The sequence below is a fragment of the Macaca nemestrina genome, chromosome 11, assembly GCF_043159975.1.
Source record: "Macaca nemestrina isolate mMacNem1 chromosome 11, mMacNem.hap1, whole genome shotgun sequence".
NCBI classification, from domain to species: domain Eukaryota; kingdom Metazoa; phylum Chordata; class Mammalia; order Primates; family Cercopithecidae; genus Macaca; species Macaca nemestrina.
In genome coordinates, this window is record NC_092135.1 from 58476355 (window position 1) to 58494890 (window position 18536).

Genomic DNA, 18536 nt, shown 5'->3' on the forward strand with positions numbered 1-18536 from the left:
TTTTCCCATGAAACCCGTCATACAAATCTCCAGCCCTGGGCAGATCCAGCCAATATGACTTTCTGAACTAAGCCAAAGTGGCTCATGGAAACTTCTAGAGAGAGTCTCCCAGTTATGTGATGGCCCCCACTCCTCAGTGCTTGACAATGTAGTACTTTGACAATATAGTACACACTCTTGGCTGGGTGCTTCTCCAATTCTCAGTCTCTACTCCACATGTTTACCTCTCTCCTCATTATTTCACATATGCCACCCTCAGTCCCAGAAAACCTCCTATCTTCCTCACCAAGAAGTAGAGGCCACCAGGCAAACTCCTAAGCCTCTACCCTCCAAACTTATCTACATCTAAGTTGGACCTTTTCCATCTCATCCCCCACAATCCCACTGTATGGACCTGTATTTCACAGAAAGAAGTGGAATTTCCTCTTCCTGTGAAATATATGTCCATACAGGGGCATCATGGGGGATTTTGGTGGCACCCCAAATTGTGACTTGATTACTAGTAAGATTAGTTCAGTGTTACAAGGAAAAGCTAAGGGGACTAAGGACAGAACCTGGCATTTGTTAGATAGTCAAAAACAAAGACAGTGAACGAATGGAGAAGCAATTATCAGTGGAGGTGGGAGGCGGAGGGACAGGGTCCAGGAAAAGGATAAGTGGTAGAAGATACTATGAAAATAGTGAATGTAGAACCCTTTGTGTTCAGGGCAGTATTCAGGCCTCTTTCATGCCATCTTTGCCTGGTCTATGCTTGCCTTCTCTGCCCATCTCCCAATCTGCATGAGAACATCTTTAAGATATGTGATGGTAGACAGAGGAGAAATACATGGCAGAGACTAAAGGTGAATGTTGGGTTGGGTGGTTACTTTCATAAAATTTTTAAAAATTTTTTTAATATTTTTGTGGGTATACAGTAGGTATATATTTATGGGATTCATGAGATACTTTGATATAGGCATGCAATGCATAATAATCACATGGAAAATGGGGTATCCAACCCCTCAAACATTTATCCTTTGTGTTACAAACAATCCAATTCTACTCTTTCAGTTATTTTTAAATGTACAGTTAAATAATTATTGACTATAGTCACCCTGTTGTGCTATCAAATACTAGGTCTTATTCATACTTTCTACTTTTTTTTGTACCCATTTACTATCTCCACTTCCTGCCAACCCCCACCCCTACTACCCTTCTCAGCCTCTGGTAACCATCCTTCTTCTCTCTATCTCCATAAGTTCAAGTATTTTGATTTTTTAGCTCCCACAAATAAGTGAGAATATGCAAAGTTTGTCGTTCTGTGTCTAATTTATTTCACTTAACATAAGGACTTTCAGTTCCATTCGTGTTGCAAATGACAAGATCTCATTGTTTTTTATTGCTGAATAGTGCTCCATGTGTATATGTACCAGATTTTCTTTATCCATTTATCCATTGATGGACACTTAGGTTGCTTCCAAATCTTGGCTATTGTCAGCAGGGCTGCAACAAAAATGAGAGTGCAGATATTTCTTTAGTATACTGATTTCCTTTCTTTTGGGTATATACTCAACACTGGGATCGCTGGATTATATGGTAGCTATATTTTTAGTTTTTTTTGAGGGACCTCCAAACTGTTCTTCATAGTGTACTAATTTACATTCCCACTGACAGTGTACAAGGGTTCTCTTTTCTCTACATGCTCTCCAGCACTTGTTATTGCCTATCTTTTGGATAAAAGTCATTTTAGCCTGGTGTAGTGGCTTACACCTGTAATCCCAGCAGTTTGAGAGGCTGAGGTGGGTGGATCACTTGAGGTCAGGAGTTTGAAACCAACCTGGCCAACATAGCAAAACCCCCATCTCTACTAAAAATACAAAAATTAGTGGGGTGTGGTGGTGTGTGCCTGTAACTCCAGCTATTTGGGAGGCTAAGGCATGAGAATCACTTGAACCCAGGAGGCAGAGGTTGCAGTGAGCACACTAGATCACACCATTGCACTCCTTTCTGGATGATGGAGTGAGACTCTGTCTCAAAAAAAAAAAAAAGTCATTGTAACTGAGGTGATACAATATCTCATTGTAATTTTGATTTGCATTTCTCTGATTATCAATGATGTTGAATACCTTTTTATATGTCTATTTGCATGTCTTCATTTGAGAAATGTCTATTTAAATCTCTTGCCCATTCTTTAATCGGATTATTAAATTTTTTTTTCCTGTGGAGTTGTTTAAGCTTATATATTCTGGTTATTAATCCCTGTCAAATGATAGTTTGCAAATATTTTCTCCCATTTTGTGGGTTGTCTTTTCACTTTGCTGATTGTTTGCTTCACTGTGCAGAAGCTTTTTAACTTGATATGATCCCATTTGCCCACCTTTGCTTTGGACTGCCTGTGCTTGTGGGGTATTACTCAAGAAATTTTTGTGCAGACCCATGTACTGGAGAGTTTCCTCAATGTTTTCTTGTAGTAGTTTCATAGTTTGAGGTCTTAGCTTTAAGTCCAATCCATTTTGATTTGATTTTTGAATGTGAGCCATCACCTCTGGCCTCAAATACTTTTTCAGCATCAATTGAAATGATCATATGGTTTTTGTCCTTCATTCTGTTGATGTGATGTATCACAAAAATTGATTTGCATATGTTGAACCATCTTTGTATCCCTGGGTAAAATCCCACTTAGTCGTGATAAGTGATTTTTTAACGTAGACTTCAGTTTGCTACTATTTTGTTGAGGGGTTTTGCATCAATATTCATCAGAGATATCGGCCTGTAGTTTTTCTTTCATGTGTCTTTGTCTGGTTTTGGTATCAGGGTAATACTGGCCTTAAAGAATGAATTTGAAAGTATTTCCTCCTCTATTTTTTGAAATAGTTTGAGTAGGATTGGTATTAATTTTTCTTTTATGTTTGGTAGAGTTCAGCAGTGAAGTCATTGGGTTCTAGGCTTTCCTTTACTGGGAGAGTTTTTATTACAGCTTCTATCTTGTTGTTACTGGTCTGTTAAGGTTTTGGATTTCTTAGTGGTTCAATCTTGGTGGGTTGGATGTGTCTAGGAATTTATCAATATCCTCTAGATTTCCAATTTATTGGTATATAGTTGCTCATAGTAGCCACTAATGATCCTTTGAATTTCTGCAGTATCAGTTGTAATGCTTCTTTTCATCTTTGATTTTATTTATTTGGGTCTTCTCTGTTTTTTTCTTGGTTAGCTTGGCTAAAAATTTGTCAGTTTTATTTATGTTTTCAAAAAACCATTTTTGTTTTGTTTTGTTGGTATTTTGTATAGTTTTCTTCATTTCATTTATTTCTGCTCTGATTCTTATTCTACTAATTTTGGGTTTGGTTTGCTCTTTTCTAATTCTTTAAGATGCATTGTTAGGTCATTTGTTTGAAGTTTTTCCTCTTTTTTGATGTAGGCACTTATAGCTGTGCTACTGTGGCTGAGCTGGTATTCAAGATGCAGGACAAAGTCCTCTTTACCCTTCACTTTCTTCTCTTTAAGCAGAAGGAAGAAGTCACTTCTGTTGCTCCCAGCAGTGCTGCCTGGGGTTGGGGGAGGGGTGGTTCAAACACTCCTTTACCTGTTCTACCTGTTATCTTTCTAGGTCACGTGCCACCCTAGTCCACTGGCTCTAAGCCCAGCCCAGCACTAGGAGTTGATAGCAATTACAGTCCTTTTTCAACTTTACCTAGGACCCCAGAGCCCTTTCGCCCATGCTGGTAAGGCCTTCTGAGAAGCTCAAGTTCTGTCCCCTGAGATGGGTGATTCTCCTCCGGCTAGGTCTGGTCAAAATGCTCCCTCCGTGTGTAGGCTTCAGCTGAGCCCAGCACGGCTTTACTCTCTACTGTGACAGGGCAGCAGTGAGTTCAATGTGAAGTCCACCAGTCACTGCACTCTCCCTCCCCCAAATGCACAGACTCTCTCTCTGTGCCACTGGCTGATGCCAGTTGATTGAGGAGGGGTGGCGTTGGTGATTCAAGACTGTTTCCTACCCACTTCAGTGCTCTTTCAGCAATATGAAACTAAAACTAGGTGCTGTGATAGCTTACCTGATTTTTTGTTGTATGATGGTGCTTTTTTGTGTGTGTGGTTGTTAAAATTTGGTGTTCCTGTAAGGAAATGAACGATGTAGGCTTCTATTTGGCCAGCTTGCTCTGCCCTCCTGTTTTCATTTTTAAGATGATAAAAACTTGTGTATCATCAGTCAGCAAATGTCTACTGAGTGCTTTAGCTAAGCTCTGTGCAAGGGAAGCCCCTTACCCTTATGGAGCAGAAGTCCATCATGAATGACAGGCATTAAACAAGTAATTATAAATAATTAAGTAAAACATTATAATCAGACAAAAATGATATGAAATATCAGGTGCTCTGGGAATGTAAAACAAAGGTGGCCTATGGGTTTGGGTAGGGGTGGATAGGAGTTAGCTAGGTGAAAGGAAGGAAGTAGAATAAAGAGAGCATTTAGGCAGACTGTGAAAGCAATGCAAAGGCCATGGGGTAGGAAAGAGCATGGCACATACCCGGAACCAATAGGAAGTACAGTGTGGCCGGAGCTCAGAGAATGAAAATGGGAAGTGGTGGAGGTGGAGGTGGAGGTGGGGATGGGAGTCACATGAGGAACATGGCAGGCTATAGGGAAGGAGATCCCAGAGGAGGTGAAGTTGAAAATAAAGATAGGAGAAAGGATAATTGCTGCAGGAGGTTCCTGGAGAAGTTAGAAGGAAATGGAATTCTGACTACCTCTAGGCAACTTCACATGGGTGTTGCAGAGTTGTTTCCAATATGTCAAAAATGGAAATCTTCTCTCCACTTTTCAGTACCCCTCTCCTGAAATTTCCTCCCCAACCTCCTCACCCCCAGCTCTTTACCCTGTATCCTCTCTTCTGGTAAATGATATCACCCTATGACTCAAAAGCCTCATTTACAACATAATAATTCTGAGGATAGAGTTACTAAACTTCTAGTAACAATCACCTGCTCCACATGATCAGTCATCATGCCCTGACAAGTTTCTAATCCTAACAGCTTTCAAAACAGCTCTCCCCTTTCTTCTACCTCCAGAGACAGTGCCCTGGCTCAGTCTTTCAGTTTCTCTTGCCTGGATCATTACAGTAGCATCTCGACATTTCTTCCTGTCTCCAATACATGCAGTACACAGCTGCCAAGGTAGCCTTTTTAATACTCATGTATATGGACATGATTCTTCTCCATGTGAGAAAAAACTTTTGCTACTTTTTCCATTGTCTGGAATATAAAACCCACACTCCTTAGCTCAGTGTACATGCCTTTTGCAGTCTGGAACTCTTTAATATTATCTCTTGCTTGCCATCTCAGGCATATTTCAGGGCTATTTGCAACCTCTCCACTTACATACATCAGGCTATAAATCCCCTTTTCATCACATCCATGTGATAATCCCAACTCATCCTCAAGGTCAAGTGTTCTCTCCTCCAGAAGGTCTCCTCTGCCCTACCCACCCCAGGCAGGTTACAGCCTCTTCTCCAAGCTCCCGTTGGTGCCATGGATATGTACTTTTCACACTATCACAATTGTGGGTCTGTTCTGTGTTGCTTATACTTAACTGAGCTGCTTCGGGCTAGGAATTAACTGAACCTGGTTAATTTTCAAAGTCCTGAACCCAGCATAGTGCCTGGCATAAGGCAGATATTCAACGGGAACGAGGAGTGGATCTCTTTGTCAGTCCGCTTCAATTTTGCTTGAGTACCCCAAATTCTCACCATGGAACAACTTTGAGATTTTCAATTAGAGCCCAGGTTAGTCAGGAATTATACTTCACATATTTGAGTTGTAATTACATCATATCAGAAACCGCTGTGAGCTTTTTGCAGTAGCCCATTGTAATCTGATGTATTTGTTATTATGACACCCTCCTAAAAGGACTCAAGTAGCTTATAAAGATAACAAAGTTCCAGAAGATAATTTTGGTGGTCACTGTAGGTTGTAATTTTCCTCCTCTTTCTGTCAATCGACCCCTGATTTTGTCCACGTGGTAATAGGCCCAGCAAAAAAATTACATTTCCCAGGGTCCCTTCCAGCTGGGGTTGGTCATATGATAAAGTTCTGGCTAATGAAAATAAGCAGAAATGGCACATGTCTGTTGATGTCTGTGCTTCTTCTCTTCATCCCTGGAATTGAGGATTCAGTGCTGGAGTAGAACCACCATCTTGAGAGCATAAGACAATCGTGGAGGAGAAAGTCTCCTCTCCGGTTATGTGAACAAAATAAGACTATACTTTTTAAGCCCCCATCTGAGGAGTTTGTCATGCTTACAACCAAACCTAATGCCTAACGGATAGAATAACAGTCAGTGAGAAATATGAAACAAAAGAAAAACGTAGGCAGGAACATAAAGCAAAACCAGGAATCTATCTACAGCGTGTACTAAAAGTATGTACTGTGAAGTGCTATATGCTCTCTATGGGCAGGTCAGGTACTCATTTATAAGATGTCTAGAGGATAATAAGAGGAGACAGATGTGGTCAGTTATTTGTCCATAAGAAAAAAGCATACTTACCCAGAAAAAGAAAATGAATTCTGATGGCAAGACAAGACAGATATTTGTTTCCACTGTTTCTTACAGCATGAAAAACAATGTTCTTGTCAGTATCCCTATAGCAGCAAATGTCTCTGGGTAATTCTAGTAACTGATGGTCTCATCCAAAGTGTAGTGAAGAAAACAATTAGGGTATTCAGACAAATAAATGGACCACACATCTTTCAGGCAATCCTTCATAGCTAGGCTTCCTCTACTGTTTTCTAGGTGAACTACATTAAAAATCTTATGGAAACTGCAGACCTCTGAGCAGAAAACTGCATATACACACCACATTTTACCAACCATTTAAAGGAGTTACAGAGTTAAGGGTTTGAAAGTTCCAGGTTAAGAACCCAGTCCCAATCTGTATTCTCGAGGTTTAGCAGGAGTGAGGACTTATTTTACAAGATGTTTGTTTTCATGTAAGTATGGTGAGCCACTGTCCCAGTTTGCTTGAGAGGGAACAGTTTTTTGGGATGCAGAATAAGTAGAAAATCATACTCTTTAACCGTTTGCCAACCTTTGGTGTGTGGGGATGCGTGTGTGTGCATTGTGGAGGTAGGTAGGCCTCTTGCTGTGAAAATTAAGGATTTCACAAGGATATGTGCTTAAATGCATGGATACCTACAAGGCCAAGGGACTCACAGTGGCAGGACTAGACTCTCACTTCATCAAAATCAATTTTAAACTGACACCAAAGTGCAAACAAATGAACAAACACAATTCCAAAATCTGATGCTTTTTTCCAAAGCTACAGTCATTTGTATGTACTAGTCATCTAGACTGTTTTTATATCCCTGTCACTTCTTGGTATATCTTCTGAAGTAATTATTTGCAAAATATAACTCAAAGTTACCAGATGGAGAGATTTGTCATGTGAAAATAATTAGCCATAAACAAGTTACAAGTTGGAGCGAATCATAAAAATTTATTAATTTGGTTGCAGAATGGTTGACTTTAGATACTCAAATCATCAAGGTCCTTCTTTGTGGTAATATTTACATAGTAGGACTGGTTTTCTTTTTTTTAAATTAAAGTCATCCCTAGACTCTCATATTAAAACTACATTAATTATGTGTAAGGGAATTGTTGATTTTCTAATCTTTTTAAGGTTGGTTGGTTTAAGGAAGGTTGGCCCTTGATAGCTGGATAAGTAATGAAAAATGGTTATCAGATTGGGAGAAAAGGCAAAATCTGTCTTTGTTTTAATTGTTCGACAATTATAAACTGCCCAGTCAAGAGATATTTCCTACCACCATCCTTTTCTCTTATGCTAGGTAGTACTCTCATAAAATTCTAAAGAGACATCAATGCCAGTTTTTTAAAAAAATTATTATTATTATTTTTTGTGTGTGTGGAGATGAGGGTTTCCCTATGTTGGCCAGGCTGGTCTTGAACTCCTGGCCTCAACTAGTCCTCCCAAATCAGCTCCCAAAGTCCTGGGATTATAGGCATGAGCCACCACACCCAACCTAACATCAGTCTTCTAAATTCAAGTAGTTTGACTCAGCCCCATTCAAAGGCTTGTAAAAGTCGGTAAGAATTGCAAAAGTCTTACTTTATTCTTGAAGACTTTTTCATAAGATAAACTGCTGCTCACTTGCAGCAGCCCTAGTGATGTAGGAGCTGCTGGTTGCATTCTAAGTGGGCAGGGAAAGTCAGGTTGCAATCTGGAAAGCATTTTATTAAGCATTTCTGATGGGAGATCTCAGAAGAAATCTCCAAGACTGAAAATTTCTTGTGATTCCCTTTCTCATTCTAAAATGTACCTAATTTGTGCCTAGTTTTGTGTTTGTAATTTTATATTCTTTTTCCTAAAGGTGGATCTCCAAATTATTGTATAAGCTTTAGATTCCACAAAACATGAAACTACCCATGTATGAAGTCCACTAGATGTTTATTTCCCTGAGAAGCTCGAATTTACTATTTGCCAAGAGGCTGGCATAAGGTTTATACAGGACAGCCACTAAACTAACTAGAACCACTTACCAAATCCCAGGTTGTAACCCAACAGAGTTTGAAAAAAAAGATGGCGGTGAAGGCTTATCAATTAGTCAAGTACCTTACCAATGCGAATGCTTAAGTAAGTTCTTTGTTGTTCTTTTCTTATGTCATGCCTCTCCTTATATGCTTGTAGATTACAGATACTTCCCCTCAAAGGAATAAACCATTGGATTAAGAAAAATGTGCATATATCATTTTGAGGGCACCAGGTATAGATTGCAGAGTCAATGAATTTTGACATTTGAGCTATCCAAAAAGAGAAAGGGAAAATGGGAGCAGGGCAATTATTTAAAAAAAAAAAAAAAAACCATTGTATATTAAATGTGAAGAGTTTGATGGCTTTGGGAAAAAAGTTTTGTTCATCCAGCTAAAAATGATGTTATTTCTGCCTTTATGAATTTCTGCCATATGGTATAACTTTGGGTTTGTAAGTCGTATTTTTTAAAATTAAAGAATAACTTACGTTGCCTTGCAAAATAGTTTTTTGCTATTTGTGAAGAGTTTTCTTTGGTTAGGGATGTATTAATTGGTGTCAATAATGTAACTAATCTTGAGCCAAATTTCAACCAACTTTATTAATACAAACCAAATATCTTCTATGTGTCCGCATTTTACAAGAGCATGTTCTGAAATATGAGAAAAGCTATCCTTGAAGTATTTCCAGACAAATTAAAGACAGGAAATACCAGAGAATTCATGTGCTGAACTCTCATTAGATTTACTGCCCAATTTAGCAGTTTCAGCATGAGTCTGGGATATGCCTCTGTACATTTTGATGTGAATTCCAAGTGGACTGAACTTGTAGAGCTTTAGAATTTCGTCTATTGCTTTGCATTTCTCTGATTTTGGGTTATATGTCACCATTCATAAAAATGCAAGATCCCTTGAAGTGTAGCTACTTGGGCTCCTCTGGAGTTAAAAGGGCAAAAATGAACAAATCAATAAACACATCAAATTGATCTCTGAGCAAAATGATCCAGATTTATGTCTCAAAAGTATTTAGAATTTTATATTTTCAAATATTTTCCGGGTGGTTTAAGTACAGCATTTTCTGAGGAGTGTGATGTGACTTTCTGGATTACTTTACTCTGCCTCAGTGAGGAAATTCAGCAGTGTGTGTGGAATGTGAAGCCCACATCTGATCTCCCTTGGATTTGCTGCCCTCAATATAGCTGTCACCACATGCTTAATGCTCCTTTGACATCCTGGTCTCCATATCGTTAAGACAATGAAATAGACAATTATATAAAATAGAAATATTTGTGAAACACATAGCTAATGTTCCAAATGGAATGTGAGTTATTTTTACATTACAGAAAATTACAGAAAATATCAAGTAAGAGAATTACAGAAAAAAAAGTTTCTGTAATTCTCTTACTTGATATTTTTTATTGGTTCCTCATTGGCTACATCCGAAGTTCTCAGATTCAAGTTTATGGAATGAGAACCATTCTGTGATAAAAGTTTCAATGTATCAAAACTTAAAAAAAATTGTTGGGTTTTTCTCTTCATAGAAATAAATTGACTCCTTTTAAGGGACTGTTTTTTCCTGGCACTTATGTCCTTCCTACTTTCTGGTATTTTTTAAAAATCGTGTTCTAAAATGAAATGATGTTTGCAAATGTATGTTTGAAAAAATGATTTAATTTGGCAACATAAAAACTTGGCCATCTTAAAATGTCTTTGAAATTTACTGGTCTGTAAAATCCAAGAGTCTAGGAATGATTGCCTCATGAGATGATGATTAACTTCTTATTGTGGCATCTAAGCCTCTTCCCAGTCTGGTCCATGCCTATTTTCCAGCATCATCCTTCACCATTTTAAACCCAAGAACTCTGGGATGGAGATACGCTTAAAGAGTTGTTTTACACACTTTCGCACCTTGTCCTAAAAGGCTCCTAATTTAGCCTTCAGACTCAGGGGGAAAAAGTCACCTCTTCTATGAAGCCTTCCCTGATAACCCCATCTAGACTTTCCACGAAGAGCTTGGTTACTCTGTTTTCAGCTTTCACTGCTTCTCGGTATGGCACTAGCCATATGATATCATAAGGATGTGTTTGCTTGACTGCCTCACATAGGGTGAAATTCTTTTCCTTCCATGGTTTATTTCTTTATCCCCTGCATCTATGCCAATAGTTTACACATAATAGGTGCACAATAAATATATGATTGGATTTTGGGTGGATAATCGATTAAATAGTATCTTGCAAAAGTCCTGCTATTAATTTATTTGGTAATTTATAAAGAAATACTATAAGTGCCTATTATTAAACAGCTTTATTAGGCATCCTGATGGTTGCATTGTGTGAAATATAGCCTTTATTTATAAATTGCTTATAATCTAATTGGGGAAGACAATCTACAGAGCAAATGTTATCTAACCAATACACGAAATAGTCAAAGACTAGGGCAGTATGTGTTATGTGCAATCAATGGAGATGATGTAAAGGAAGTTCTGGGGTGAATGTTTCTGCTTTTTGTCCTTGAATCCTCCAGAGGCTTCAAGGAGGATGTATAAATATTCTGAACCTTCTTTGCCACATAGCCAAAGCCACTCAATATCGGGACTCCTATTCTCTTTCCCAAAGCTGAGGCCTGCATTCATTGTGCAACCTCTTGACTTGTTTGCCTATTGATAGTGTTGCTTCATCCCTCATACTTGACACGCAGAACTGCTTTTCTGTCTCTGATGCTTCAGTTTTCCCCCACCACTAACTGTAATTGATACTTGCTGGTTGGTTTTGTAGCCTCCCGTAAAGGCCTAGAGTAAATAACCCACTTGGCATTTTCTTTCTTCTCTTTTTTCTTTTCTTTTCTTTTCCTTCTTTTCCTTCCTTCTTTCCTTCTTTCTTTCTTTTTCACAAAAAGTTTTTAATAAAGGACTTCTTTATTAGCAAAAGATAAACTTTTTACACAAAAGTAGTGTTTTTCATAAGAATAAAAGATTTCTCATAAGCATAAAAGAATAAAAGGTGCTTCCTTGTATACATGTGGAGCATCTTTAAGATGTTCAAAGTAAATTAAAATGTGAGTCTTTCTGAAGTGAACTTTGTTGATTCCATGAAAGCTCGATCACTGACATGTTCACCTGAGGGCAAAGGATCTGCAGTTTACAACAAGCGTGCAGAAATGGGTTTTGTCTCATATGGATTCTACTTGGTTTTCCTCTTATACTTTTTTATTTAAAAAATTAAAATGTTAAGTGGTAACAAACAAAACATAGGAAGGCCCTGAGAAGACTGCACCATGAAAATAGCATCATGAAGAGGCTGCCTGAGTTCTACACTGTAGACTGAATGAGAACCACTGGCTGCCTCTGAGTCTTCACTGGCTTATGGGTAAAATTAGGGGAGGAAGAGATAATGACTAATATGTTTTCTCAATTCTCAAATGATTTGCAGAGATGTTATATTAATTTTCATTTTACCAAAAATTCAAACTATACAGAAGTAAATAAAATAAAATCTTAAAGTGTTTTTATTCATGTACACCTACCCCTCACATAAATGCATACACTTATACACACTCACACCCACATTCATATTCAGAAATGTAAAACACTGATTCTCCTTTACTTGAACTCACTCATGGAGTATCTCTCAGGCTGTGTTCCCTAAGTCCATGGAAAAACACAAAAATAACTTTCATTCTTCCTCGTTTAGTCTATGATAAGCAAGATACAAATATTACTTTCAGAATTAAACTTCATAGAATCTCAGCAATTATTTGCAAGTAAATTATTAGTTTTTCTGAGACGAAGTTTTTCACTCTTGTTGCCCAAGCTGGAGTGCAATGGCGTGATCTCGGCTCACTGCCACCTCTGCCTCCTAGGTTTAAGCAATTCTCCTGCTTCAGCCTCCCAAGTAGCTGGGATTACAGGTGTGTGCCACCAGGCTCAGCTAATTTTTTTTTTCTGTATTTTTAGTAGAAACTGAGTTTTACCATATTAGCCAGGCTAGTCTCGAACTCCTGACCTCAGTTGATCTGCCTCACTGTCTCCCAAAGTGGTGGGATTACAGGCGTGAGCCACCGTACTGGGCCAATAACTAGTTTTAATTCCATTTGTAATAAAGTAAAAGTAATTTAAAGGTCATTTTCATCTTTATTCAAGTCTTTAGGTTTACTTTGTGTTTTAAATCAACTTCCAAGCAACATTTAAATATTATTTTCTTTAATTTAAACCAATTTTTACCCTATTTTCATTTGCTTAGATGTGACATAAGTCCCAGTTTTCCACTGTTTTGTTTTTTTGTTTTTGGATGAAATCTTAGTTGTTTAATGAACTTGAATATTTATATTTAGTTAAAGCTCTGCTATCATTTATAACCAGATGAGACAGCCATGGAAAGATAAATTGATAATTTATTCCTCTTGCATTAGGGAAACAGTTCTTGTATTTACAATATGCTGAGCACAGCAATTCCCTGCTTAGCCTCCTAATATTTGTGTACATTTTTATGGATGAGTGTGACTTTCAAATTAAAAATGATTTGTTGCAAGAATATTGACTAGGAAATGCATCCTGAGAGAAGACAGCAGAGAAGAAGTAATGAGATTTTTTTGCTACCCCTAGCCCTGGGCTATTCAATAATTTTTCTTCTTTAAAGCTAAGAGGAAGAAAGAGAGCCTCAAACTGAGTGGCAGATGTTAAGTCAGGAAATGGGAAACTCCGCCTTCCCCAGAGCTTGAGTCGTCTCCATGACCTTTGTGGCCTCGTTGAAAGGCTTTCTCTGAATTGAATGACAACACGGAGGCTGAGGCTAAGATTGCACTTCAGAGAATGTGGGTATGAATGGGAAGCTTTGACCCCTGCCCCCTGGGTGGTAGTTCAGACCTGGGTTAGGGTGAGGTGTGGAATTGCACTTCCAGATTGCAGCCCTGCCAGGAAGGGTTTTGCAATGCTGGGTGGTCTGGTAGGTTTGAGGTCCCCCCCAGCAAGAGAAGAACCTAAGAAACTTCACCTGCTCTTACCCTGGTTCCTGCTTGGCATCTCTACTACTTTCAGTTCTTTCAGTGCATCCAAATTGGCATCCAGGACTTAAGCACCATATGGCCCAGATGTTTTCTAGAATCATTGTGGGCATGCAAACATAGACCACTGCCAGGGAACCACTCCTACCTCATACTTCAGAGCATTTACATAATGATGTGGCTCAGAACAGATATAAGACCCCTGCAGAAAGAGGACACCAATTGGTGTGAACTCGAGAGGGACAGAGAAAACAGTTCTGAACAGGGTCTTCTAAGGTGGGGCTTTTTATGCCGTTTTTTGTTTAAGTATTGCAAAAATTAACAAAATAGAACTGTAATGATTTAAACTTTTTAGCAGGAAATTCAAGAAATGTTTTGTTTTATGTGTGTGTGTGTTTTTTAAAGATACCAATTAACAAATCTAAACAACTTTAAAAATCTTCTTTATTAAAGTTGGTCCATTTTTTTCAAAACCTGCATCTTTTACAATTTATCATACATTGAGCCTCTCTCTCTCTACTACATTTATCCAATTCATTTGATCTTTTGTTCCCTCATCGTTAGCCAGGTAACCCTGGGAATATATACCTCTTAGCAGCTTTCTGTGCACTTCCTTGGGTGTAACCTGCTGCCAAACAGACAAAAATTATTTTTATCACATTGGGGCAGGTTTTCACTGCTGATAAGTATCAGCTGTCTAGAGAGCAGGCATAGAGAAGTCATAGGAGCAGCCTATGGAGACCAAAAACACATGGAGAAACAAGGGCTGCTAAATGGACATTTCCCTCAGAGGGACCAGCGTGCGTTCCTAGCCAAGATGAAGACACAGGGGGTGGGGGGAACTCTAAGAAAGAAAGAAAGGTTTTCAAGGGAGGGTGAGGGAGAAAAGGAGACAAAGTTAGTAGAGAAAGGAAATGCTTTAGGTCTCAGAATGTGGCATGATAATTTTATTTGAAGTGATTGGGCTTAGAACAATAACACTGGCAAAGCCATCAGCTACTAGGAGGTTACTTGAGGCATAACATATCCTTTTGCTTTGATCAGGTTCTGTTGATTTTGGAAAGGGGGTGAAGTACATTCCCACCCAGGGGGATGGAGTTTACTCCAGGGAGGCCTTTGATCACTTACTGGTATACATTTATCAGAATCATTGTCATCATTGTCACCTTGTTTATTTGTCCATCACTAGGGATATAATACCCAGCATCATTCCTTTGTATGTGTACTTATGTGTGTATGCACGAGAAGCATTGATAGACTGGAAAAAAGAGATGAGAGCGCTCAGGAGATTGAAAAAGCAATGAAGTAGGCACAGTTAGTGATGAAACATTGGGATTAAAGTACTTCAGATTTCAAAGAGTACAATTTCTTGTGATGTCCCCTTTTGGGGTGTAGCCAGGGCAATGTGGAAGCAAGAGAGGAGGAAAGACAAACTATTGAGAATCAGCTGGTAAAAAAGCTTCAAGTTGGCTATTAGTATATCTTCTTTGGAGAAATATTTATCAAGTCCTTTGCTAATTTTTAAATTGGGCTATTTGTGTTTTATTATTGAACTGTAAGAGTTCTTTTTATATATTCTGGATTCTAGACCCTTATCTGATTTGCATATTAGTTTATCCTGTTCTGTGCGTTGCCATTTCACTTTCTTAAAAGTATCCTTTCATGTACAAAAGTTTAAATTTTAATCAAGTTCAATTTACCCATTTTATTTTTTGTTTCTTATGCTTTCAGTGTCATATCTAAGATTTACCTCATCCATGGTCACGAAGATGTACTCCCATACTTTCTTTTCTCCTTTGTTTTTTATTGACACATAATAATTGTACATATTTATGGCATACAGTTTTGATACATTTAAACAGTGTGTGAGAACCAAAGCAGAGTGTTTAACATGACCATAATCTTACACACTAATCATTTCTTTATGGTGAAAACATTCAACATCCCTTCTTCTAGCGATTTTGGAATATAAAATGCAATATTGTTAACTGTAGCCACCCTTATTCTCATACTTTAATAATTTTATGGTTTTAGCCCTTATATTTAGGTGTATGATGCATTTTTTAAAGCTAAAATTCAATTCATTTCTTGTCTTTTTTTTTTAATAATTTCAACTTCTGTCTTAGATTCAGAGGGTACACATGCAGGTTTGTTACATGGGTATATTGCATGGTGCTGAAGTTTGGAGTACAAATGATCCCTTCATCCAGGCAGTGAGTACAACACCCAGTAGGTACTTTTTCAGCCCTTGCCCTTCTGCCTCTCTTCCCATTCTAGTAGTCCTCAGTGCCTATTGTTTCCATTTTTATGTCCATGTGTACCCAATGCTTAGCTCCACTTACAAGTTACAATATATGGTATATGGTTTTCTGTTCCTGAGTAAATTCACTTGGGATAATGGCCTCCAGCTGCATTCATGTTGCCCCAAAGAACTTGATTTCATTCTTTTTGATGGCTGTGTAGTATTCCATGGTGGATATATACCACATTTTCTTTATCTAATCCACTGTTGATGAGCCCCTAGGTTGATTCCATGTCTTTGCTATTGTGAATAGCACTGTCTTTTTGGTAGAACATACGAGTGCATGTATCTTTTTGAATTTATTTTCTTTTGGATATACATCCAGTAATGGGATTGTTGGGTCAAATGGTAGTTCTGTTTTATGTTCTTTGAGAAATCTCCAAACTGCCTTCCAAAGTGATAAACTGATTTACATTCCTACCAACAGTATATATGTGTTCTCTTTTTCTCACTGTCTTGCCTGTTATTTTTTGACTTTTTCATAATAGCCATTCTGACAGGTGTGAGATAGTATTTCATTATGGTTTTGATTTGCATTTCTCTAATGATGAGTGATGTTGAGCATTTTTTTATATGTTTGTTGGCCACTTATATGTCTTCTTTAAAGAAGTGTCTGTTCATGTGTGTTGCCTACTTTTGAATGGGGTTATTTGGTTTTTGCTTGTTGAATTAAGTTCCTTATAGATGGTGGATATTAAACCTTTGTCAGATACATAGTTTGTGAATACTTTTCTTCCGTTCTGTAGGTTGCCAGTGTACTCTATTCATAGTTTCTTTTGCTGTACAGAAGCTCTTTAATTAGTTCTCAATTGTCAGTTTTTGTTTGTGTTGCAGTTGCTTTTAAGGACTTAGTTATAAATTATTTCCCAAGGCTGATGTCCAGAATGGTATTTCCTAGAGTTTCTTCTAGGATTTTCATAGTTTGAAGTCCTACATTTAAGCCTTTAATCAACCTGGAGTTAAGTTTTGTATATGGTAAAAAGTAGGGGTCAAGTTTCATTTTTCTGCATATGCCTAGCCAGCTATCCCAAAACCATTTATTGAATAGGGAGTCCTTTTCTCACTGCTAATTCTTGCACACTTTGTCAAAGGTAAGGCTGCAGCTGTGCAGCTTTATTTCTGGATTCTCTATTCTGTTCCATTGGTTTATGTGTCTGTTTTTGTACAGATACCATGCTGTTTTGGTTACTGTAGCCTTGTAGTATAGTTTGAAGTTGAGAAATGTGATGCCTCTAACTTTGTTCTTTTTGCTTAGGATTGCTTTGGCTATTCACACTCTTTTTTTGGTTTCCTATGAATTTTATAATAGTTTTTCCTAATTCTGTGAAAAATGATGTTGGTAATTTGATAGGAATAGCATTGAATCTGTGGTTTGCTTTGGGCAGTATGGCCATCTGAACATTGGTTCTTCCAATCCAGGAGCATGGAAGTTTATTCCATTTGTTTGTGTCACCTGTGATTTCTTTCAGTAGTATTTCATAGTTCTCCTATAGAGATCATTCACCTGCTTGGTTAAGAGGTATTCCTAGGTATTTTATTTTTTTGTGGCTATTGTAAATAGGATTGCATTTTTTATTTAGCTCTCACTTTGAACATTATTGCTGTATAGAAATTCTACTGATTTTTGTACATTGATTTTTGTATCCTAAAACTTTACCAAAGTCATTGATCAGTTTCAGGAACCTTTTGACAGAGTCCTTAGGGTTTTCTAGGGATAGAATCATTTTTTTTTGTTTGTTTGTTTTTTACTTTTAGGAGCAAGCCTATTAACTGATAGGTATGGAATCGTATCATCAGTGTAGAGAGTTAACTTGACTTCCTCTTTTCCTATTTGGATGCCTTTTATTTATTTCTCTTGCCTGATTGCTCTGACTAGGACTTTTAGTACTACATAGAATAGGAGTTGGTGAGAGTGGACATACTTGGCTTGTTCCAGTTCTCAAGGGAAATGCTTCCAGCTTTTGCCCTTTCAGTATGATGTTGGCTGTGGGTTTGTCATAGATGGCTCTTATTATTTTGAGGCATGTTCCTTCGATGCCAAGTTGTTGAGAGTTTTTGTCATGAGGTTATGTTGCATTTTATTGAAAGCTTTTTCTATGTCATAAAATTTTTGTTTTTAATTCTGTTTATGTGGTGAATCACATTTATTGATTTTCATATGTTGAACCATCGTTGCATCCCAGGAATGAAGCCTACTTGATTGTGGTGAATTTACTTTTTTTTTTTTTTTTTGAGGTGGAGTCTCACTCAGTCGCCCAGGCTGGAGTGCAGTGGTGCAATCTTGGCTTACTGCAAGCTCCACCTCCCGGGTTCATCATTCTCCTGCCTCAACCTCCCAAGTAGCTGGGACTACAGGCGCCCACCACCACGCATGGCTGTTTTGTATTTTTTTTAGTAGAGACGGGGTTTCACTGTATTAGCCAGGATGGTCTCGATCTCCTGACCTCGTGATCTGCCGGCCTCAGACTCCCAAAGTGCTGGGATTATAGGTGTGAGCCACCACACCCGGCCATGAATTTACTTTTTGATATGCTGCCAGACTCAGCTTGCCAATATTTTTCTGAGGATTTTTACATCTGTGATCATTAGGGATATTGGCCTGCAGTTGTCATTTTTCATTGTGTCTTTGCTGTGTTTTGGTATCAGGATAATGCTAGCTTCATAGAATGAGTTAGGGAGGAGTCCCTCCTCCTCGTTTTTTTGGAATAATTTCATTAGGAT